The sequence below is a fragment of the Bos javanicus genome, chromosome X (genome assembly GCF_032452875.1).
Source record: "Bos javanicus breed banteng chromosome X, ARS-OSU_banteng_1.0, whole genome shotgun sequence".
Classification (NCBI taxonomy): Eukaryota; Metazoa; Chordata; class Mammalia; order Artiodactyla; family Bovidae; genus Bos; species Bos javanicus.
Window position 1 is genome coordinate 10060657 of NC_083897.1, and position 13346 is coordinate 10074002.

Genomic DNA, 13346 nt, shown 5'->3' on the forward strand with positions numbered 1-13346 from the left:
AGTCTGAGTGAACTCTGGGAGTTTGTGATGGACAGGGAGGCCTGGCGTGCTGCAATTCATGGGGTCGCAAAGAGTCGGACATGACTGAGCGACTGAACTGACTGATTTCAAGCAAATGAATACATTTTTTATGAAGTCATTCATTCAAAAATATTTATTATGACAAACCACTGTCTGCAAAGTATTCTTGAAGACACTAGGTTTGTAGGAATCAACAAGACAGAGAAATTCCTGCCCGTGTATTTATGGTCTAGCAAATTTATAATTAAGATATTTAATATACAATTAAATATATTAAAATATATATTAAAATTTTAGTTTTGTGTATATAAAATGCACGGTACATTGGATTTTTCATCACTGTAGGAAAGTGAAAGTGAAAGTGAAGTTGCTCAGTCATGTCTGACTCTTTGCCACCCCATGGACTATAGCCCACCAGGCTCCTCCATCCATGGGATTTTCCAGGCAAAATACTGGAGTGGGTTGCCATTTCCTTCTCCAGGATGTCTTCCTGACTCAGGGATTGAACCTGGGTCTCCTGCATTCTAGGCAGACGCTTTACCATTTGAGCCACCAGGGAAGTCCCCGTTGTAGGTAACAAGCATATAACTGTCCCATGGCATTTCATATAATACATTGGCCCTTGTTGGTGGATTGCATCAATGAAAAGAGATTTTAATACAAGATGCCACATATGGGGCTTGCCTTAGAACACTGGGTCTTAATGCTTTGCATTGTGTGCAAAACAAGGAATACTCTTTCACCAAGATTATCTGCTGCTAATTGGGATAATGAACACTACAAATATGATCCACTTTTTCATGTCAAAACAAAGAAAACAACATGATGTCAGAGATGTCAAAACACACAGACATTATTTATTTTAATTCTCCTCACATCTTTGGCTTGGTGAAATAGACTTTCATAAATAGTGGAACTGAATACAGTTAATTTACTTTTTTAATATGAATTTATTTATTTTAATTGGAGGCTAATTACTTTACAATATTGTATTGGTTTTGCCATACACAAACATGCATCCACCATGGGTGTACATGTGTTCCCCATCTTGAACCCCCTTCCCACCTCCCTCCCTATACCATCCCTCTGGGTCATCCCAGTGCACCAGCCCCAAGCATCCTGTATCCTGCATCAAACCTGCACTGGTGATTCGTTTCACATATGATATTATACATGTTTCAATGCCATTCTCCCAAATCATCCCACCCTCTCCCTCTTCCACAGAGTCCAAAAGACTGTTCTATACATCTGTGTCTCTTTTGCTGTCTCACATACAGGGTTATCATTACCATCTTTCTAAATTCCATATATATATGTTAGTATATTGTATTGCTGTTTTTCTTTCTGGCTTACTTCACTCTGTGTAAAAGGCTCCAGTTTCATCCACCTCAATAGAACTGATTCAAATGTATTCTTTTTAATGGCTGAGTAATACTCCATTGTGTATATGTACCACAGCTTTCTTATCCATTCGTCTGCTGATGGACATCGAGGTTGCTTCCATGTCCTGGCTATTATAAACAGTGCTGTGATGAACATTGGGGTACACGTGTCTCTTTCAATTCTGGTTTCCTCAGTGTGTATGCCCTGAGTAGTGGCATTCCTGGGTCGTATGGCAGATCTATTTCCAGTTTTTTAAGGAATCTCCACACTGTTCTCCATAGTGACTGTACCAGTTTGCATTCCCACCAACAGTGTAGGAGGGTTCCCTTTTCTCCACACCCTCTCCAGCATTTATTGCTTGTAGACTTTTGGATAGCAGCCATTCTGACTAGTGTGAAATGGTACCTCACTGTGGTTTTGATTTGCATTTCTCTGATAATGAGTGATGTTGAGCATCTTTTCATGTGTTTGTTAGCCATGTGTATGTCTTCTTTGGAGAAATGTCTGTTTAGTTCTTTGGCTCATTTTTTGATTGGGTCGTTTATTTTTCTGGAATTAAGCTGCAGGAGTTGCTTGTATATTTTTATAGACTCCCTTTCTCCACAAGGACTTCCCTGGTGGCTCAGATGGTAAAGCGTCTGTCTACAGTGTGAGAGACCTGGGTTCAATCCCTGGGTTGGGAAGATTCCCTGGAAAAGGAAATGGCAACCCACTCCAGTACTCTTGCCTTGAAAATCCCATGGACGGAGGAGCTTGGTGCAGGCTGCTATCCATGGGGTCGCAAAGAGTCAGGCATGACTGAGCGACTTCACTTTTTTTCTTCACAAACATAGTCAAGGTGTGTTTGGAAGTGAGGGGCAGATGATAATACAGGAAAGTATTGGCAAAGTTGGCCTGCTAGCATTTCAGGCATCAGTCTCGATTAGCATTTCCATGTAATTCTATGCACACATCTAGGTATGAATCTCTCTCTGAGGCTATATTCAGAAATGACTTACTATATGCCAGGAAGTACACAATTCTCCTATGTAACCTACACAAAAATCAATTTTCATTAACAAGAGCCTTGGTGTGCAATAGGGAGTGAGAAGTTGCTATATGGAAAGATTTTTCTCTTATTTATTTTTAAGAGAGAACAAGAAGGAAGAAACATCACCAGCATGACTAAATGGAGAAGCAGCCAGACAAAAATGTCTTACTATTTTTTTTTCTTTTTTCAAAAAAGATGGATGAAAACACTGAAGCAGCCCTTAGGCAGATTATTCAAGCAGATCCTGACAGTGGCAAGCACTTGGGGGTTAATCTTTACAAAGAATAAATTGGTTTTGAACAATTTCTCCAATGTTCTGTATTAAGATCAGACATTCTTTTTTTTTTTTTAATATCAGCCGTACTTGTCATTTTTTTCTCTACTTGTTTTTGGAAATAGAGAAATACTCACAGATCCCAAAGCAGAGGACTTTTCTGTGTTTTGGAATCATTTGGCTGCCCCTACTAGGCTGCTGAAGGAAAACTTGTTGAACAAACACTGATATGCTTTTTGTCTATTTCATCAACTCATCAAACAACACATTTTCCATTAGAAATCTTCTCCTATATCAACTCCCTTCTGAAAAATTTGAAGAAGACCCTTCATTTTTTAGGATCCTGCTTACTGTTTATCATTGCTACTTTAAAAAAAACTCCTATATTTCAATCTCTTTCAGTGTCCCAGTTCAGGGTGTATTCTACATGTCTTCGATTATAACTTAATTTCAAATTAGACTTAATCAGAAAATTAGCCGGTTTATTTCAACATATGATAAAGATGTTTAAATAGTGCTGACTGACACAGTATGCATGTAAATAATACCTGTTGATAAAAAGCTGCACTTGACAAAAATAAATTCACAATATTATTGCTAAGTCTGAATTATTCAAAATCACTAGTAATGTGCCAGATATTTCTGAGCACTGATACCAAGAGAAGTTTCTCTGCTTGTTATACTATATGCTACATTAGTAATTACAAGGCCACAAATACCATTTAAAGTAGAGAAAATGGCAACGTTACTCATACATGCCTCTGAAATAGACTGCTGCAGTCTGTTTGCTGTGTGTGCTGCAGTCCATGAGGTCACAAAAAGTCGGATATGACTGAAAGACTGAACTGATTGGCTGACTGAAATAGACATGGGTTTTCTTCTTCAATAGATTTTACCTTCTAAGCTATGATTTGCTTAAGGGATTATTAATTTTACTCACTGGAACAAAGTAGCATTTGGTTTCCCATTCATTAATTCACTGACCTTTTATTAGGCCCCTATTCTGTGTGAAGGTCTTTCACAGGTAGTGAGAATACAGGTTGGTGCAAAAGTAATTGTGGTTTCAGACTGTGAATTTTAAAATCATTATAACTAGGCTCAAGCACATTTTTATTAATCAAAATAGGAACTATTGCAATCAACACATTTTTGCCAATGAGAAATAAGTTTATTCCTGTAGTGTAAAAATCCTTGCTTCAGGGTTTGAGGAACTCTTAGAAAGCATTTTCTGCCTCTTGCTGGTTGTGGAAGCATTTTCCCTGCAATAAGTTGTCAAGATGCTTGATGAAGTGGTAATCTGTTGGCAGGAGATTAGGTGAATATGCTGGATGAGGCAAAACTTCGTAGACCAATTCTTTCAGCTGTTGAAGCATTGGGTTGGTTGTGTGACGTGCAGTTGGGCATTGTCATGGAGAAGAATTGGGCCCTTTCTGCTGACCAATGCCAGCTACAGGCATTGCAGTTTTCAGTGCATCTCATCAAATTGCTGAGCATACTTCTCAGATGTAATGGTTTCACTGGGATTCAGGAAGCTGTAGTCAATTGGACCAGCAGCAGACCACCAAACAGTGACCATGACCAATTTTTGGTGCAAGTTTGACTTTGGGAAGTGCTTTGGAGCATCTGCTCAGTCCAACCCCTGAGCTGGTCATCACCAATTGTCATATAAAGTCCACTGTTAGTTGCATGTCACAATCCGATTGAGAAACGGTTTGTTGTTGTTGCATAGAATAAGACGACACTTCAAAATGATGATTTTTTTTTTTGATTTGCAGTCAGCTCATGAGGCACCCAGTTATTAAATTTTTTCACCTTTTTAATTTCTTCAATTGCTAAAAGACCATAGAATGGTCGACATTGAATTCTTTGGCAACTTCTCATTTAGTTGTAAGAGAATTAGCTTGGACGATGGCTCTCGATTGGTTGTTGTCAACTTCTGATGGCCGGCCTCTGTGCTCCTCATCTTCAAGGCTCTCATCTCCTTTGCAAAACTTCTTGAACCACCACTGCACTGTTCGTTTTTTCATTAGCAGTTCCTGGGCTAAATGTGTTGTTAACATTGCAAGTTGTCTCTGCTGCTTTATTACCCATTTTGAACTCAAATTTGCTTTTTGTCTAACATCATTTCCCTAGTCTAAAATAAATATAAAATAAACACCAAGTACTCTCATTAGCAAAAAAACATAGAGTGAGACATGAACATTTGTATAATAATGTATAATAATGTATAACATTTATTTAAGAATGTATTCCAATATCAAATGGCAGTTCAACAATGTAAAACCACAATTACTTTTGCACCAATAATAATATGAATAAAACTGCCTCTACACTCATAATGATAACATTTTAGTTGTACTGACAGAAACAAAAATAAATAATAACAAAACAATGTGATAAGTGATAAAAGAAAGAGGATTATTTCTGCTACCATGGGTGGGAATTGAGAAGATTCTTCAGAGGACAAATTATATGAACTCTGCATTAAAAAATAAATACACTTGCTATGTTGAAAAATAAGTTTAAAATGATATGAAAGTTATTTCAAGTAGAGGGAATAAAACTCTCTTAACAATGGAAGCTGCCGGGAGAACCTACCATGAAATATTTCTCTTAGGGAATGTGCAAGCAAATATTTGAATTTTGAAGTGTGTGTGTGTGTGTTTGTGTATCCACATGCATGCTGCATTTGTGACTCTTTGTGAATAAGTAGTAATAAGCCTATTTGATATGTTCTATGTCATAGAAGTATCCAAGTTCTTTCTTTTATACTGAATTTATATCCACATATAAAGAAATAAACGCTATCACACATACTTGCTTTTTAGGTTAAGAGAAGCAGTTAACAAAGGTCCTCTTAGATATTGTAGAGATAGACTAATGATTATTTATAAATGGACATAATAGAAAACCATTCACATTGATGTCATTTACTTTTAAAAATAACCTAATGACTCATTATTTTCTAAAGTGTTGAAAAAGTGAAAAATAATTCATATTTTATTAATTTATTTATTTTAATTGGAGGCTAATTACTTTAAAATATTGTAGTGATTTTTGCCATACATTGACATGAATTAGCCATGCGTGTACATGTGTTCCACATTCTGAACCCCCTCCCACTTCCTTCCCCATCTGATCCCTCAGGGTCATCCCAGTACAGTGGCTCTGAGCTCCCTGTCTCATGCACTGAATCTGGACTGGTGATCTATTTCACATATGGTAATATACATGCTTCAGTGCTATTCTCTCAAATCATCCCACCCTCGCCTTCTCCCACAGAGTCCAAAAGTCTGTTCTTTACATCTATGTCTCTTTTGCTGTCTTGCATACAGGGTCATCGTTACCATCTTTCTAAATTCCATATATATGCATTAATATATTGTATTGGTGTTTTTCTTTCTGACTTACTTCACTCTGTATAACAGGCTCCAGTTTTATCCACCTCATTAGAATTGATTCAAATTCATTCTTTTTAATGGCTGAGTAATACTCCATTGTGTATATGTACCACAGCTTTCTTATCCACTTGTCTGCTGATGGACATCAGGGTGCTTCCGTGTCCTACCTATTATAAACATTGCTGCGATGAACATTGGGATACACGTGTCTCTTTCAATTCTGGTTTCCTCAGTGTGTATGCCCAGCAGTGGGATTGCTGGATCATAAGGCAGTTCTATTTCCAGTTTTTTAAGGAATCTCCACACTGTTCTCCATAGTGGCTGTACTAGTTTGCATTCCCACCAACAGTGTAGGAGGATTCCCTTTTCTCCACACCCTCTCCAGCATTTAACATTCATATCTTTAACAAAACTCTGAGATTTGGGTTCAGATCAGTTCAGTATAGTCGCTCAGTCATGTCTGACTCTTTGCGACTCCATGAATCACAGCAAGCCAGGCCTCCCTGTCCATCACCAACTCCAGGAGTTCACTCAAACTCATGTCCATCAAGTCGGTGATGCCATCCAGCCATCTCATCCTCTGTCGTCCCCTTCTCCTCCTGCCCCCAATCCCTCCAGGTATCAGGGTCTTTTCCAATGAGTCAAATCTTCGCATGAGGTGGCCAAAGTATTGGAGTTTCAGCTTCAGCATCAGTCCTTCCAATGAACTCCCAGGACTGATCTCCTTTAGGATGGACTGGTTGGATCTCCTTGTGGTCCAAGGGACTCTCAAGAGTCTTCTCCAACACCACAGTTCAAAAGCATCAATTCTTCGGTGCTCAGCTTTCTTCACAGTCCAACTCTCACATCCATACATGACCACAGGAAAAACCATAGCCTTGACTAGACGGACCTTTGTTGGCAAAGTAATGTCTCTGCTTTTCAATGTGCTATCTGGGTTGGTCATAACTTTCCTTCCAAGGAGTAAGCGTGTTTTAATTTCATGGCTGCAATTACCATCTGCAGTGACTTTGGAGCCCAGAAAATAGTCTTACGCTGTTTCCACTGTTTCCCCATCTATTTCTCATGAAGTGATGGGCCAGATGCCATGATCTTAGTTTTCTGAATGTTGAGTTTTAAGCCAACTTTTTCACTTTCCTCTTTCACTTTCATCAAGAGGCTTTTTAGTTTTTCTTCTCTTTCTGCCATAAGGGTGGTGTCATCTGCAAATCTGAGGTTATTGATATTTCTCCTGGCAATCTTGATTCCAACTTGTGCTTCTTCCAGCCCAGCATTTCTCATGATGTACTCTGCATTTAAGTTAAATAAGCAGGGTGACAATATACAGCCTTGACAAACTCCTTTTCCTATTTGGAACCAGTCTGTTGTTCCATGTCCAGTTCTAACTGTTGCTTCCTGACCTGCATATAGGTTTCTCAAGAGGCAGGTCAGGTGGTCTGGTATTCCCATCTCTTTCAGAATTTTCCACAGTTTATTGTGATCTACACAGTCAGAGGCTTTGGCATAATCAATAAATCAGAAATAGATGTTTTTTCTGGAACTCTGTTGCTTTTTCGATGATCCAGTGGATGTTGTTAATTTGATCTCTGGTTCCTTTGCCTTTCTAAAACCAGCTTGAACATCTGGAACTTCATGGTTCATGTATTGCTGAATCATGGCTTGGAGAACTTTGAGCATTACTTTTCTAGCGTGTGAGATGAGTGCAATTGTGCGGTAGTTTGAGCATTCTTTGGCATTGCCTTTCTTTGGGATTGGAATGAAAACTGACCTTTTCCAGTCCTGTGGCCACTGCTGAGTTTTCCAGCAAACTCAATTGCTGGCATATTGAGTGCAGCACTTTCACAGCATCATCTTTCAGGATTTTAAGTAGCTCAACTGGAAATCCACCACCTCCACTAGCTTTGTTCATAGTGATGCTTTCTAAGGCCCACTTGACTTCACATTCCAGGATGTCTGGCTCTAGGTGAGTGACCACACCATCATGATTATATGGGTCATGAAGCTCTTTTTTGTACAGTTCTTCTGTGTATTCTTGCCACCTCTTCTTAATATCTTCTGCTTCTGTTAGGTCCATACCATTTCTGTCCTTTATTGAGCCCATCTTTGCATGAAATATTCCCTTGGTATCTCTAATTTTCTTGAAGAGATCTCTAGCCCATTCTGTTGTTTTCCTCTATTTCTTTGCATTGATCACTGAGGAAGGCTTTCTTATCTCTCCTTGCTATTCTTTGGAACTCTGCATTCGAATGCATATATCTTTCCTTTTCTCCTTTGCTTTTCTCTTCTTTTCACAGCTCTTTGTAAGGCCTCCTCAGACAGCCATTTTGCTTTTTTGCATTTCTTTTCCATGGGGATGATCTTGATCCCTGTCTCCTGTACAATGTCACAAACCTCTGTCCATAGTTCATCAGGCACTCTATCAGATCTAGTCCCTTAAATCTATTTCTCACTTCCACTGTGTAATCATCAGGGATTTGATTTAGATCATACCTGAATGGTCTAGTGGTATTCCCCACTTTCTTCAATTTAAGTCTGAATTTGGCAATAAGGAGTTCATCATCTGAGTCACAGTCAGTACGCGGTCTTATTTTCTCTGACTGTATAGAGCTTCTCCATCTTCGTCTGCAAAGAATATAATCAGTCTGATTTTGGTGTTGACCATCTGGTGATATCCATGTGTAGAGTCTTCTCTTGTGTTGTTGGAAGAGAGTGTTTGTTATGACCAGTGCATTCTCTTGGCAAAACTCTATTAGCCTTTGCCCTGCTTCATTCTGTATTCCAAGGCCAAATTTGCTTGTTACTCCAGGTGTTTCTTGACTTCCTACTTTTGCATTCCAGTCCCCTATAATGAAAAGAACATATCTTTTGCGCATTAGTTCTAAAAGGTCTTGTAGGTCTTCACAGAACCGTTCAACTTCAGCTTCTTTAGTATTACTGGTTGGGACATAGGCTTGGATTACCGTGATATTGAATGGTTTGCCTTGGAAACGAACAGAGATCATTCTGTTGTTTTTGAGATTGCATCCAAGTACTGAGATTTGGGTTGGATATTTAAAATTTAAAATATCTTTTCTTATATGGACAATGGTAGGTGAGCTTCACAAATAGGAAGAATAATCCTTGCCTCGTTATGCCCATGTCTCCCCTAAAACACATGCCCTGTATTGAAGGGCAATATTTTGTACTTCCTAAACTATATCCTAAAAATTCAGGCCTATGACACTTGTTATGATGTCACTAATGTCCCACATTGATATTCTCTCTTCTTTTCACCCATGATTCCAACTGTTTGCAAGAGATGAGCCTAAATAATGCTTGCTCCTAAGTAAATTATTTGGAAATAGAACCCATAATGTGAGATTTACTATGATACTCTTAACTTTGTAGTGAATTGAAGTGTTTGTAGTGTCTGTAAAATTGACTGATAGTTTCTCATACTGCCAGCAGTTCTACAGAGAATAAGACTTTTATGTTCAGAAAACCAGCAAGGTCAAACAACTACAAAAGGTGGACTGGAAATGCCAGTTCTTATTTTGTAAAAATACTGAAAGCAGCTTACAAATGCTTTGCTTCAAGGAAGCAAATGTGTAAGGAGAAGGAGAATGCTGACAGAAAGTGAGGAAGACAAGGGAAAACAGATTCATGGGGCACTGGCTTGGAAAATAATAAATGCAAATTAGTTTAGATAATCTAGTTAATGGCTTTTAATTTTATTTGGGGAATGAATGTGTTGTTTCATATGTCCCACTTTGGCAAATGAAAAAATAAACTACCATACATTAGGAAGCAAAAACTTAAGCCTACCCTTGTCAAGTGGGGAGAAAATAATATTCTTTAAATCTAGTTAGTCCGTTTCTTCATTCTCTAGAACTGAGACTAAATTGTCAAATTTGCATAAAGAAATACTTCATATGAGGATTGGAAAGAAAGTTCTTTCTCCTCCCACCATGTGTATTAATGATCAGAGTAAAGTTTTCTCCTCTGCATGTCTTTGACAGAGTACATAATTCTTTCTTATGAAAATGAAAGAGCTATATTTTGTTATGGGCTTATTCTCCCCATATAAATATATTCCCTATAATATCAAGGCACAGTATTAACATGTTGAACAATTATTTCAGATCATTTTACTATGTATTCCAAAAAATGTTGGAGTTCATTTCCCTAAGTATGTCTTTTTGTAAATCATTCCCCACTTCCTCTCTCCAATTTTCAGGTCTTTAGGTTAAGTCATAACTCTTCCTTAGTAACCTTCTCACTCAGTCTTATCAGGTAGTCACTAGTTACGTGGCATGTTATAATTCCTGACAGACAAATTTGTCCATTTGCTTGCTTCTGATTCCCATGATATCCCAATAATTGCATTGTACATTAGCAAGTTTCTAGGCAGGCCTGTGGGGCTCCTCTACTGAGAGTCTTAATTAAACTTGTTCTAAATTAAAACAACCTTTGCTGAAACACTTGTCAGACCAGCTTTACAGGCTTTCCTGGGACACAGGAGGCAATGCCATGATCAGTGGAAGCAGGACAGGGATCAGGACCTAAGCAGTAAACTTGATGATTCACAGGGAGGTAATTTATTACACCAACTAGACCCACTAATATGATGGAGGAGAAGTAGGGATGCAGAGGGATAATGAAAGAAAGTAAAATATTGAGGCAAAGAAAAAAAGTGATGTAATCACATAGTGCTACTGTATGTCTCCCACACCTCTGAAAAATAGACCACCAAAATAAAAGGTACCACAGCTTTATTTTATAGTGCTAAGAAGATGGACCTGGTGGCTCAGACAGTAAAGAATCTGCCTGCAATGCAGGAGACCTGGGTTCAGTCTCTGGGTTGGGAAGATCCCCTGGAGGAAGGCATGGCAACCCACTCCAGTATTCTTGACTGAAGAGTCCCTATGGACAGAGAAGCCTGGCAGGCTACAGTCCCTGAGGACAGTGACTAAGCCCAGCCCAAGAAGATGGAACAACAGTTAAACGTCAGATCTTTTGATTTACTGAGGTTGGGGCTGGCCCTTGTCTTCCAAGCCTCATCCACATTAAAAAAAAAAAAAAAGGAAGAAAAATTACCTCAGGACTTCTTACCACTTCATGATACCAGCTCATAATCAAACTCTTCTTGTAACTCATTGACCTTGTGGGGTCTTCCTTCTTTACTTGACTCAGGAAAACTATTCTCAAGAAAGAAACTAATTAATCCAATTACACTAACATATAAATGAATGATGGGCTTCCCTGGTGACTCAGTTGGTAAAGAATCTGCCTGCAGTGCAGACCTGGGTTTGATCCCTGGGGTGGGAAGATCCTCTGGAGGAGAGCATGGTAACCCACTCCAATTTTCTTGCCTGGAGAATCCCAATGGACAAAAGAGGAATCTCTATGGACAAATATATATATACATATACATATATATATATATATACACACACACATATATACACTTATATGTTATCGGAGAAAGCAATGGCACCCCACTCCAGTACTCTTGCCTGGAAAATCCCATGGACGGAGGAGCCTGGTAGGCTGCAGTCCATGGGGTTGCTAAGAGTTGGACACGACTGAGTGACTTCATTTTCACTTTTCACTTTCATGCATTGGAGAAGGAAATGGCAACCCACTCCAGTGTTCTTGCCTGGAGAATCCCAGGGACGGGGAGCCTGGTGGGCTGCCGTCTCTGGGGTCGCACAGAGTCGGACACGACTGAAGCAACTTAGCAGCATAGTAGCAGTATATACACTTATATGCACACACACAAACACACACACACACACACACATATATATATATATATTTTTTTTTTGTTATACACCTTAAACCAATACCATAATATGTTTTAGGTCCATCACATGTCAGTAAAACTGGGGGAAAAGGCTAGTTTTGAATCTGATGTGTGTATTGTGTGTGTGTTAGTCACTCAGTCGTGTCTAACTCTAGCAACCCCATGGGGTGCAGCCCGCCAGGCTCCTCCGTCCATGGGATTTTCCAGGCAAGAATACTGGAGTGAGTTGCCATTTCCTTCTCCAGGAGATCTTCCTGACCCAGGGATTGAACCCAGGTCTCCTGCATTGCAGGCAGACTCTTTACCGTCTGAGCCACCAAGGAAAATCTTGGGCCGTCCACTGAATAATTGAATGGTCTTGGAAACTTTCTAAACATCTTTCCTTACCTATTAAATGAGCATAATAACTCCTTCCTTATTTTGAGTATTAATGATATAATGCATAGAACTCCCTTAGCTTTAAGCCTGGACCATAGTAAACACTTAAAAAAATTAGCTATAAATAAGGCTCATTTGCAGGTTGGAAGTATTTCCTAGGCACAATTGTTAATAAAATATACAGCTTTATTGTGTTATCTGAAAGTAGTGTTCCTATAGAACATTTCATAAGCCAAAATGGTGTAAAGCAAAGAAGCAATTACCTTAGGGCACATCTTGCTAACAAACACACAAAGCAAATTGAGATAAGGTGCAGGTATAGACACTTCCCTGGGGCTCACTGGTAAAGAATCTGCTGCCAAGCAGGAGACACAGGTTTGATCTCTATCCCTGAGTTGGAAAAGTCCCCTAAAGAATGAAATGGCAACCTACTAAAGTATTCTTGCCTGGGAAATTTCATAGACAGAGGAGCCTGGCAGGCTAAAGTCCATGAAATCACAAAGAGTTGAAAAGGGTTGGGCATGACTTATCAACTACATAACAACAACAGGAGATACAAACACAAATCAAAGCTATGGTAGCTTGATGCTGAGATGCTGAGTGGGGAAGGAGCTTAGAGGTGCCAGTCTCTGCTTGGAGTGCCCACTGCCTCTGTAACAGCTCACTGCAAAACAAATGCTGGGTGCTATTTTTGTGTTTTATCATAAAAGAGACAATCCCTTTTGGGCTTCCTTCAGTTAGAGAAAGCAGATACTAATGTAGGTTTTGTAAAAGCAAAGTGGCATAAAGCAGACTTTCAAAAAGCAGGGTATACCTGTAGAGCACATAGATTTGATTTAATGTATGTGGGTATCTGGAAAATAATATTAATATATTCATGCTTTCTATATGAGACCTAATATTATTTATTTTTGTTGCATTTTGGCAGCTAATGTTTCTTGTGAAAATTGGCATAACATAAAACAAAATTTTGTCGTAGTCACTCAAGCCTCTCCACAAATTTTATTTGGTTTAAGTCTACTAGATTATCTAAGAGGCAATTATAATCCTCATCACTGTGTTAAAATTTTGTAT

General features: G+C 38.9%; 1 non-coding gene across 1 annotated transcript; it reads right to left on the bottom strand.

Moving 5' to 3' along the window:
• Window positions 1–507: 507 nt before the first annotated feature.
• TRNAS-AGA (transfer RNA serine (anticodon AGA)) lies at window positions 508–580 on the bottom strand. Its single transcript has one exon. It is a non-coding gene; the product is annotated as a tRNA-Ser (tRNA).
• Window positions 581–13346: the final 12766 nt, after the last annotated feature.